Source organism: Myotis brandtii, unplaced genomic scaffold (assembly GCF_000412655.1).
Source record: "Myotis brandtii unplaced genomic scaffold, ASM41265v1 scaffold50, whole genome shotgun sequence".
NCBI lineage: Eukaryota > Metazoa > Chordata > Mammalia > Chiroptera > Vespertilionidae > Myotis > Myotis brandtii.
In genome coordinates, this window is record NW_005369061.1 from 536,424 (window position 1) to 547,410 (window position 10,987).

A 10,987-nucleotide genomic window follows, 5' to 3' on the forward strand; every position below is an offset into this window, starting at 1 on the left:
TAGTATGCTAATGATATGCTAAGGCTGCTCAACCGCTTGCTATGACATGCACTGACCATCAGGGGGCAGATGCTCCAACCAGTAGGTTAGCTTGCTGCTGGGGTCTGGCCGATTGGGACTGAGCAAGACGGGCCAGACCGCCCCAGCTGGCCAACCTCCCGCGTCCCTCCCCGGCCCTGATCATGCACGAATTCATGCACCGGGCCTCTAGTAGTTATATAAAAGAAAGTGGCAGAAAATGAGAGTAAAAAATGTCAATCAATAGTCATTGGTGCCAATTCAATGCCAACAGGAAGCTTTAATTTGGGGTGCAGTAAAGAAGGAGACTTTATTCAGTGCAAAACAGCTCAATTGTAATACAGTACAGCTGTGAAAACAGCACTGAAAAACAGCTCAGTGTTATAGCTCAATTATGAAGCAGCACAGTTGTGAAACAGCATGGCTGAGAAGAGGCCCTGGACAAGGGCGACCTGGGGCAAGGCAGCTCTGCTCTGCTCAGGTCAGCTCCATCTGCGCTGGTCCACACTGCTCTGCCTTGCTCTGCTCCCGTCTGTTCTGCTCCCACAGGATGTCTTCCATGTTTTAGCACAAAAAGGGGAAATAGTCTTCAGTCTTTGGTGGAAAGGGAAAGTGCTCCTAGAGCCAAAGGGGAGCTGACTTCTATAGAAGGTCCCTGATTGGTCTGTCTGCATGCAAATGAGGACTCCAAATCTTCACAGTTTGATTGGTCCAAAAAACACTGTCCTGGTTGGTCAGAATGAAGCTGCTCTGATTCAGTGGTGAAGATGTTGATGGGGATATAGCTGCACAACCAACTGAGGGGGAGGAAGAGGAAGCCTCAGTTCTATTGGTTGAAATAGGATTCCAGGAAGCAAAAGTAGAGGTACATACAAAATGTTCAGAAACACAGAAGAATAAATAATATATTTTCCCAGAGAGATCGGGGAATTTTTCTCCTCTATCAGGGCTGGCTCAGATAGCAGAAACACAGTGCAGGAAGGCAGTTCAGTGCAGGCTGCAGGCAACTTAATGCAGGCTTCTCCCTCAAGTGCTATTTGCATGAGAGGCCCCTGGTTAGAAATGGCTGCTGGGCTCCATTTTTTTGTATGTGTTTTGTTTGTTGTTGTTGTTGTTGTTGGTGGTGGTGGTGGTGGTGGTGGTGGTGTGTGTGTGTGTTTGTTTTTTTTAAAGCCCAGTTAAGCCACCAGGAGCCCTTCTTAGTAGGTATCTCTTTCTCAGGGTCCACAAAAGGTAAATTTTCAATCTGCAGAGTTACTCATGCTAAAGTAAGGAGTTTAGACTTTATTCTATGTGTGTTTTTTAAACATAGTACATATGTGATCAAATTGGTGTTTTTAAAGTTAACTCCTCCAGCAGACTGGAAGTGTGAAGGAATAGGGTGGGGGAAAGAGAATCAAGGTAAAGTTTGCACTTTAAATGTTGCACCTGAGATGAATGCCTCACTACCCCTCACTCTACTCTACTCTAGGCTCCGCCAGACATTGTCAGTACCCTAACCATATCCTTTCAGCTTCACCTTTACAAAACATGCAGATGGCTTCTGGTTGCAAGCATCTGCAATTCTCTCAGAGGACTTCCTGACAGTCCAAATGTGGGACAGGCCAGAAGAACTTGGAAATTAATATTTGATAGGAGAAGCCCTCAGCCATTGATAATAGGAAGTTGCATAGTCTCACAGGTGGAGCATTTCTGAGGTATGTTCTATTCTGTCTCCCAGAGTTACCCAATGGCATTGAGCTTCAGTTGCCCAATATTGCATTTGATACTCAATAATGCAAGCTTCCTTCATTTCCTGTATTTCTTCCCTACACCCTTACCATTGTTTTTTTGAAACCACCTCCCAAATGAACTTGTACTCAACATTTTAGATCAGGGTCTGTTCTGAGAGAACCCAAACAAAGACAATGATCAGAACTGGGGCATAATTGGATCTAAGGAGTGAAAGAAGAGGTTAGTTAAGGCTCACTAAGTGTTTCCTTTTTTTTCATGTTTAGAAGGGTGAATGGATGGTGATGGCATTTATTGAAATAAGGAAAGGAAAGAATAACAGGTTTGAGGAATGATACAAATTTAAGTTTGGAGGCATTACATTTAAGCTACCTGCTTGATAGCCTGACAGAAGTGTCCAGTAAGAATCTGAATGTCACTGAAATGTATTATGATGCATTTGTAGGAAGTTATGCAGAATCAAGTCCACTGGAAAATGATGGAAGCATTGTCTAGTCTAAACAGCATTAGTTTGCATTTGAATTACTCAAAGTGTATAGCATTCTGCACACCTCACATTCCCACCCGTAAGATTCTAGAGTCATTCCACTTAGGTTGTAGGCTGTGAGCTAGCCTTTGTAAATCTAGTTTAGGACTCTCCACACACACTCCCAATAGATTTGTAAATTGGTGAATTGTAGCATTTGGTATCTTGGTTGGCAAGACTGTCAGTCATACATGAAAGAGCAGCCAATTATCCTTGAGGAAGGGATAATCATACATTATTCTGATTACTCAGACTACTAAAAGAGTTTCATAGAATAAAAAAGAAATCATACATTATTCTGATTACTCAGACTACTAAAAGATATATGATTTACTTGGATTTGTTATGAGTCTTGATCCTCTGGGTATTGACAGAAAAATGTCTTTGTAGGAGGTTGCTAGTATAGCTCATCCAGTAAGAATAGCTAGAGAAGAAAAAAGGCTGAACATAACCCTTTCTTGATGAACACTTAAAAGTAAAGCTAAGGCCCTAGCCGATTTAGCTCAGTGGATAAAGCATTGGTTCATGGACTGAAGGGTCTCAGGTTTGATTCTGGTCAAGGGCATGTACCTCAGTTGCAGGCTTGATTCCTAGTCCTGGTGGGGGCATATGCAGGAGGCAACCAATTAATATGTCTATCTCACATCATGTTTCTCTCTGTCTCTCTCTCCTCCTCCCTTCTACTTTGTCTTAAAAAATCAATGGAAAAAATATCCTCTGATAAGGATTAACAACAACAACAAAATAGCTACTATAATTTGCTAATATATATATACAATATAAAAAGAAGTAAATTGTGGCATCAAAAATATAAAATATGTGTGTATGGAGGGGAGTAAAAGGGTAGAATTTTTGTGTGTGATTGAAGTTATCAGCTTAAAATAAATTTTGCATCTATTAGATGTTTTATGTAAGCCTCATGTTAACCACAAAGCAAAAATTCATAGTAGATACACAAAAGATAAAGAGAAGGGAATCTAAACATACCACTATGGAAAATTATCTTTTCACAAAGGAAGGCAAAAAGGAGAAAGGAACTATAAAACATCCAGAAAGCAATAAGATGACATTAGTAAGTCCTAACCTATTAATAATTACTCTAAATAATTACTCTAAACGAATTAAATTCTCCATCAAAATGCATAGAGTTGCTCAGTGGATTATACAAACAAGACCCAATTATATGATAACTACAAGAGACTCACATCAGCTTAAAGGACACATATAGGCAAAAGTGAAGGGATGTAAAAAGAGATTCCATGCAAATGGAAACCAAAAGAGACAAAATAGGCTGTAAGCCAAAAACTGTAACAAATTCATTATATAATTGATAAAGAGTTCTATTCATCAAGAATTATGGGTTGCAGACTTATAACATAAATTGAATTCACAATCTAGCTACGTTATTTATGTGAAACTTGGGGCACTGATTGGTAAGAAGGGGGACCCTGAAATTTGGAATGGTGACATTTAATTGGACTAGGAGACTGATAATCTCAAACACATGAGCCACTCTGAGCCTCTTTTTGCCAACGGAAGCAGTTTTTTCTCCGTATTTGTGGAGACTGACCTCCTCTTAATTGAAAACATTGTAATAATCTCATCTTGGGCAATAGCCTTGCAGGGGGATACCCATTTTCCTCAAGACTCACAACAACCACCTCTTATTTCTAGTAAAATCATAACTAAAATCAGATCTTCAAATGCTCCAACAGGGTAAATACAAAGTCTGACCAGGAGGAAATGGCTTTTATAGCAAAAGATTTTCACTATTTGCTTACATCAGCGATGGCGAACCTTTTGAGCTCGGCGTGTCAGCATTTTGAAAAATCCTAACTTAACTCTGGTGCCGTGTCACATATAGAAATTTTTTGATATTTGCAACCATAGTAAAACAAATACTTACATTTTTGATATTTATTTTGTATATTTAAATGCCATTTAACAAAGAAAAATCAACCAAAAAAATGAGTTCGCGTGTCACCTCTGACACGCATATCATAGGTTCATTTCACTATTTGCTTACATAGTGGCAGAAACCCAGGGAATATGTGCTAGTATATTATAAGGGAGTTAAAGCAAGGAGCATAGTGGCAGAAACCCAGGGAATGTGTGCTAGTATATTATAAGGGAGTTAAAGCAAGGAGCACAGAATATAACACTGGCTTGGTTAGAATTTCTTGTTATGGGTACTCTTACCAGAAAGTAAGGATTTAATGTGTTAGCATTTATAGCTGGGAGTGACACTAACCATTTGGTGAGTTCACTAAAACATAGACTCCACAGTGGCCTATGTTTATTCAAATTGAGATACCAGAACTTCCCTGACATAACATAAAGAGATCCAAAGGCTTAGGGAGATAGGAATTTTGAAATAGATTTGTCACATATGACCTGCACATCTACTACCCCAAGTACATCCCCCTAGAGGACTCTGGGGACATTACTAAGGCACTGAAAAATACATTAGAGAGTGGGAGTACTTGCATCCTTGGAAAGCTCTATGGTAGCTTTCATCCATAAGCTAGGCATGATGGGATGATCCATTTCAAAGTATCAGAGGTCAATGTCAGTGTTTAACCACCAAAGACAAGGTGGGTATATTTACCATAAAGAGAAGTATAGATATAGTGGTAATCAGGTATTTTGACCCTTAGTGATCTTTGTGGCTAAATTATCATGGTGGTCCTAGGAATAAAATAGATGGCCAGTTTACTAAAACATTGATCATCTACACATAATATTAAAAATCCACATATGGTAGAAAAAATATTACTTCAGTCACCACAGTGGAAAATTCAGACCTTTTACCCAGTTTCCAAACCTAAGCCTCTTAATTGAAAGGAAGGCTTGATCCCCTTAAATGAGAATTCTGCAGCACTGCCATTAATATACACTGAAAATCTTCCTCTATGTCTTCTCCACAAGGGACGTCTGGCCATTTTGTAAAATGATTGTGTGCTAGGGAAAAAGAAATGTCCAGGTTTATAAAGATTTCTAAACATTGGCACTAAACTGATGTTAATTCCTTGGGGCCCAAAATGCCACTGCAGTCTACCAGTTTAAGTGGGGGCTTGTGGAGGACAGGTGAGAGACAGTCTTTTTTTAAAAAAAAAAAACTTTATTGTTGAAAGTATTACATATGTCCCTCTTATTCCCCCATCAACCCCTGAGAGATAGAGTCATAATTCAAGTTTGAATCACAGGGGGCTGAGTGGGTCCATAGAACCACTATGTAGTGATTTAATCAGTTCCTGGATGTATAATTAAAATAGATACCTGATAACTGGTAGAATTTCCATATTGGCTCTCTGATCCTGGAATAAGGGCCATTATAGTCTGAAGGGTCAAGTTAAAGATGATAGAAATCTCCCTCCCACACATACACACATACCAGGAGAGTAAACAAAAATTATTGCTTTCTTGGGAGAGCAGAATGTGGGATTATAGAGATTAATGACACCAATAAAGATCTGAAAGAAGCAGAGGTGATGAAATCTATCTCTTGCCAATTTAACTTTCCTGTTTGGCCTGTGAAGGTGGATGGATCTTGGAGAATGACTGTAAATTATTATAAATTTAATCAGGTGATGCCTTCAGTAAGAGCTGCTCTTCTATAGGTAGTATCTTTACTGGAATAAATCAACATAACCCCTACCATTTGGTATGCAGCTATTGAACTGGAAAATGCTTATTTCTCCATACAAATCGGCAAGGAACACCAGAAGCAATTTGCTTTTACTAGGCAGGGATGACAATATAACTTCACAGTCTTGCCCTACAATTACATCAGTTCTCCTATTCTCTGCCATATTATAGCCCCAAAAGATAGAGTATCTCAGCCTTCCAATCAGCATTGAATTGCTCCAGTATATTGAAGACATTATACTAATTGGATCTGGGAAGCAGGAGGTAGCAAATGGGAAAAAAGAACTATCAGAGTCAAATATAATTTATACTTGTAAATTTTGAATCATTGTGAAAGTGTTTTAAATTTCTCACCTATTTATATAAAGTAAGTTCTCATCAACAATGACTACCATCTCTCAATTGATGTTTCTATCCCTCACTCGCTCTCCCTTCCTCTCTCTCTCTCTCTCTCTCTCTCAAATAAATAAATATCAATAAAAACATAAAATAATAATAATGACTACCAAGTGGTCATTGTTAAATTCTCTTTTTGAGGAATTACATAGTTATTTCAATCACAAAACCTTACATTAAAAAGTTATGTTTACAGCCCTTGCCGGTTTGGCTCAGTGTATAGAGTGTCAGCCTGCAGATTAAAGGGTCCCAGGTTCGATTCTAGTAGAGCGCATATGCCAGGGGTGGGCAACCCCTGGCACGCATGCCAAACATGGCATGCCAGTAACTTTTGCTGCCACGCGAAACCCTCTCTGATAATCTTCCATTTACAATTTTTGTGAACATTTGAATGACTTAAATGTTAAATTACAAGGAACTGGCAAGACACTTGATGTTATGTTTGGTTACATAAAGGCTTTTGAAAAGAAACTGGAAGTCTTTAAGAGGGATGTGGATGGTGAGAGATTTAGATATTTCCCAAACCTCAAGAGGCACATCAAAGACCTCCCAAAAGATGACAGAACAGACTGTCAAAGCCTTCAAAAGCTGTTTTTAAACATCATCGAGTCAACTATTGAGCAGTTCTTCTCAAGATTTGCGAAATTCAGAGAACTGGAAGAGACAGCAAAATTCATGAGGTTTCCAGACAGCATGAAACTGGAGGAACTAAACTTACAAATGTTTTCATGGATAGACATGGCTGACTTTGAAATGCAGTTGATTGAATTTCAGAGTAGCTCAATTTGGAAGCAGAAATTTATTGACCTTAGAGTTGACTTGGAAAACATTGAAAAAAAGCGATTAGAGACAGGAGTACCAGAGAGAAGTGTCGAAAACAAACTATTGAGGACTTGGAATGCCATTCCAGAAAATTTTTTCTGTTTAAAAAACTTTGCAACAGCGTTACTCTCCATGTTTTCATCCACATACGCTTGTGAATCTTTGTTCTCAGTGATGAATTTTGTTAAGTCTCGTAATAGGAGTAGCCTGACGGATGAAAGTAGTAGCTCGTGCATATCTCTGAAGGTCACGAAATATAAACCTGATGTAAAATCTTTGTCATCAGTGATGCAGCAGCAAAAGTCCCACTGATAATATCAAACGGAGTCATAAAGTTTTCTGTCGGACTATCAGTGTACATGTATACATTAAAAAATAAATGTATTTTTCATCATCATATACTGTGTTTTTGTCGCTTGAATGAATTTTATTATTTCTTCAAGGTTCTTCACATATGTACACCTTAAGAGATATCAAGTAGGCATAACATGTTCTCAAAAAATTAGGGTTGGCACGCAGAAGAATTTTGAGTCAGAGATTTTGCTTGTTTGGGCACGCACTCATAAAAAGGTTGCCCACCCCTGGCATATGCCCAGGTTGTGGGCTTAACCCCAGGTTGGGGGTGCGCAGAAGGCAGCCAATCAGTGGTTCTTTCTCATCATTGATGATTCTATTTCTATCTCCATCTCCCTTCCTCTCTGAAATCAATACAAAATTTTTTTAAAAAGTTATGTTTACAGATACAATCTCATGTTTTTCACTAAATTTTTAGAATAATTTATTTAGAAGCATATATAAAATTAATATTTATCATCCTTAATATGTTTATCTTATTTTTCTCATTATATAATATAAAGAAAACAACTTTTTCCATCCAGCCCATACAGTTGCCTTTTTATTTATTTTTTATTAAAAAATATATTTTATTAATTTTTTTTTTGTTTTTTACAGAGAGGAAGGGAGAGGGATAGACACTCCCCACCAGGGATGTGCCCGCAACCAAGGTACATGCCCTTGACCGGAATCGAACCTGGGACCTTTCAGTCCGCAGGCCGACGCTCTATCCACTGAGCCAAACCAGTTTCGGCTACAGTTGCCTTTTTAATTTACCCTAGTGTGCTACACAAATATCATTTCTATGGATGTTAGGATATGAAAAAAGATTGAGAAGCACTGCTTTAAACTTCAGATCAGGATTCTTAACCTCAATTAATTTTAGTAAATGTATGAAATATGGAAATGTATCTTTCTGGAGAGATGATGAATAGTTTTCATCAGGTTTCAAAGCTTAAGAACCAGCTGGTCTCAGGAATTTCAAAACTTCCCCTATAATTTCACCCCCAAAGAAGAAACGATACAAATTAAGAATTAATTGAACTCCAACAGCACAAACAGGTCATTATCATGGGTGAGAAGAATAAAGGTGCTATTAATGGAAGTAGGAGGACTTTTATCTTTTTGGCACACGCTTGTGGGAATATTGCTCTTGGTTTCTCTTCTCGAATTCAACCAGTATAGTAAGAGGATTCTAGGATTTTCTCTCTATTTGAAGTAGAGACCTTCTCTCTCAGATCACCCGAAGACCAAATAGGAACCAGGGTTGAGCCCAAGGAAAAATAGGTATAAATGGGGCAGAGAGCATAGATTTCAATGCTCACATGTGATCCAGCTCAGTTCACAAAGCAACTATATTGGGATCTGCAGCCAAAGCTTTAAATCCAATATCATGAAGCCCACATTTGCTTAGACCTTCTCCTCTGTGTGTCTAAAACACTTTGTACACATCTACATTTCATATCTCCCTTGGGGACTAGCAGTGGTGACAAGCCATACTACCACTAAACCCTAGTGTCATTATTTGATGTGGTTTCCCCAGCTAACAGGCTATGAGGCTGTTAAGAGAGGTAGATAGACTCTTATTTTGTTCTTAAAAGTGTCTACATATAATACACATTCAATATTTTCTCAATTAAGGGTGAATAAGCTAAAGAATATGCACCAATAATTTCTAAATCTTCGTTTTCTTAAAAACTCATATACCAGGAAGAGATACTTCCCCTGTAAATTAATAAATTAAGTTCCTGATACAAACTTAATGTGAATTTATAATCCCAATTTTGATCAGGTTGTATCACCTCAGATGCGTTGTATAAAAATATTCTATGCCTACCTACAGATGAGACATCCTAACCACGAATCTACTTCTCCTACTATTAAGGCATGAATCATCTTTATAGTTATTTTTGTTCCCTTTTTGCTAGATGCTATTTTCTACATATAGGGTACACTTACCAAAAGCTAACTGAACTTGGAACAAACATTAGAGACTAATGATCTTAATTACATACAAGGCTTGCAGTTTATACTGCACTTTACCATACACCATCTCATTTGATCACAAAAATCCTGTGAGTTAGAGCTTCATTGTAGAAATGAAGAAACGAAAACTCAAAAAGTTTCAGTCATTTGCTTAAGGTTTTAGAGCTGAAATTAGAAGCCTATGGCAGTGCTCTTTCCCACTGTAAGATTAATGAAATTCTCTCTCTCGTCTTCCAGAAGAATTCCTTAAGATTATATTGCTACACAAAAGTAGTGTTGCTGTCTCTGAAACAGTAAGAAAGTGAACATATAAGCACATTTCTAAGACCTACTGATTTGAATAACTTTTTCTAGAATGATTCCTTGGTTTATAAGCCACATGTGTTTCATTTGAGTTCATTCAGCTTCCAGCTATGTATATCGCTTGGCTCTGCATACAGCTGCCTGTTTGGTCTTCTAAGCACTGATCCAGAGTTCTTACTTCTGAACTTTTATCTACTCTTTTCCTGTTTACCAGGTAGCTCTGGGGAAAAGTCAAGGTAGTTGAATCTGTGAATCATACATCTTCACTTTTGTCTCGCAGGCATCCTGGACCACCACCAGGGGGCAAAAGACGACCAGCTGGCTTCTCTGTAGCACGCTTCCTCTCCATAGGACAGTGCAGTAGGGGACCCTGGGGTCTGATTCTCCTGGAACCTCCCTGCCAATTATGTCAAGCGCAGGGCCCCGGGGAGAGAACAAAGGCTCGCGCAGGGGCTCCCGTGGCACGTCCCCATCCAGAAGCCAGAAAGCGCTCATCAGTCCCGTCAGAGTGAAAGCAAAAACGAGACCCTAGCAGCGGTTCTCAACCTGTGGGTCGCGACCCCTTTGGCGGTCCAACGACCCTTTCACAGGGGTCGCCTAAGACCATCCTGCATATCAGATATTTACATTACGATTCATAACAGTAGCAACATTACAGTTATGAAGTAGCAACGAAAATAATTTTATGGTTGGGTCACAACATGAGGAACTGTATTTAAAGGGCCAGAAGGTTGAGAACCGCTGCTAGAGTTTGAGTGGCCAACGGGAGGGGGTGGGCTTCAGTGACTGCAAACTCCGGAATGCGTTTTCTGCAGCTTTGCTATGTCTGCTGGTATCCACCAGCGCATCCACTCAAACTGAGAAATCGCTCTGTCAGTGCTCTCTGTGTAACCAACGGTATTTGCACAGTGCATTCTTCCCCCCTTTTTAATCTTGATGTTCCATTATCTCCTTGGCTGAAGGTGCTGCGGATGGCTTGTCTTTTAGAAACGGATTCCTTTAGAATAGTTCGTCTCCATTTCACACGTGTCCACGAAAGAATGAAATCTAGAAACGAGGCGAAGAAACCTCTAGATCTAGAAGCACATCCTGTTCAATGTCTTCCCAGCAGGAAGCAGGCGGCAGGTAAATGGCAGGTTGGACCCTCAGCACTGAGCCCAGCCTCTCCGCACCTCGGGAATAATGAATGAGTCCTCACACAGGGGCCCGGGGGAGAGGGGACAC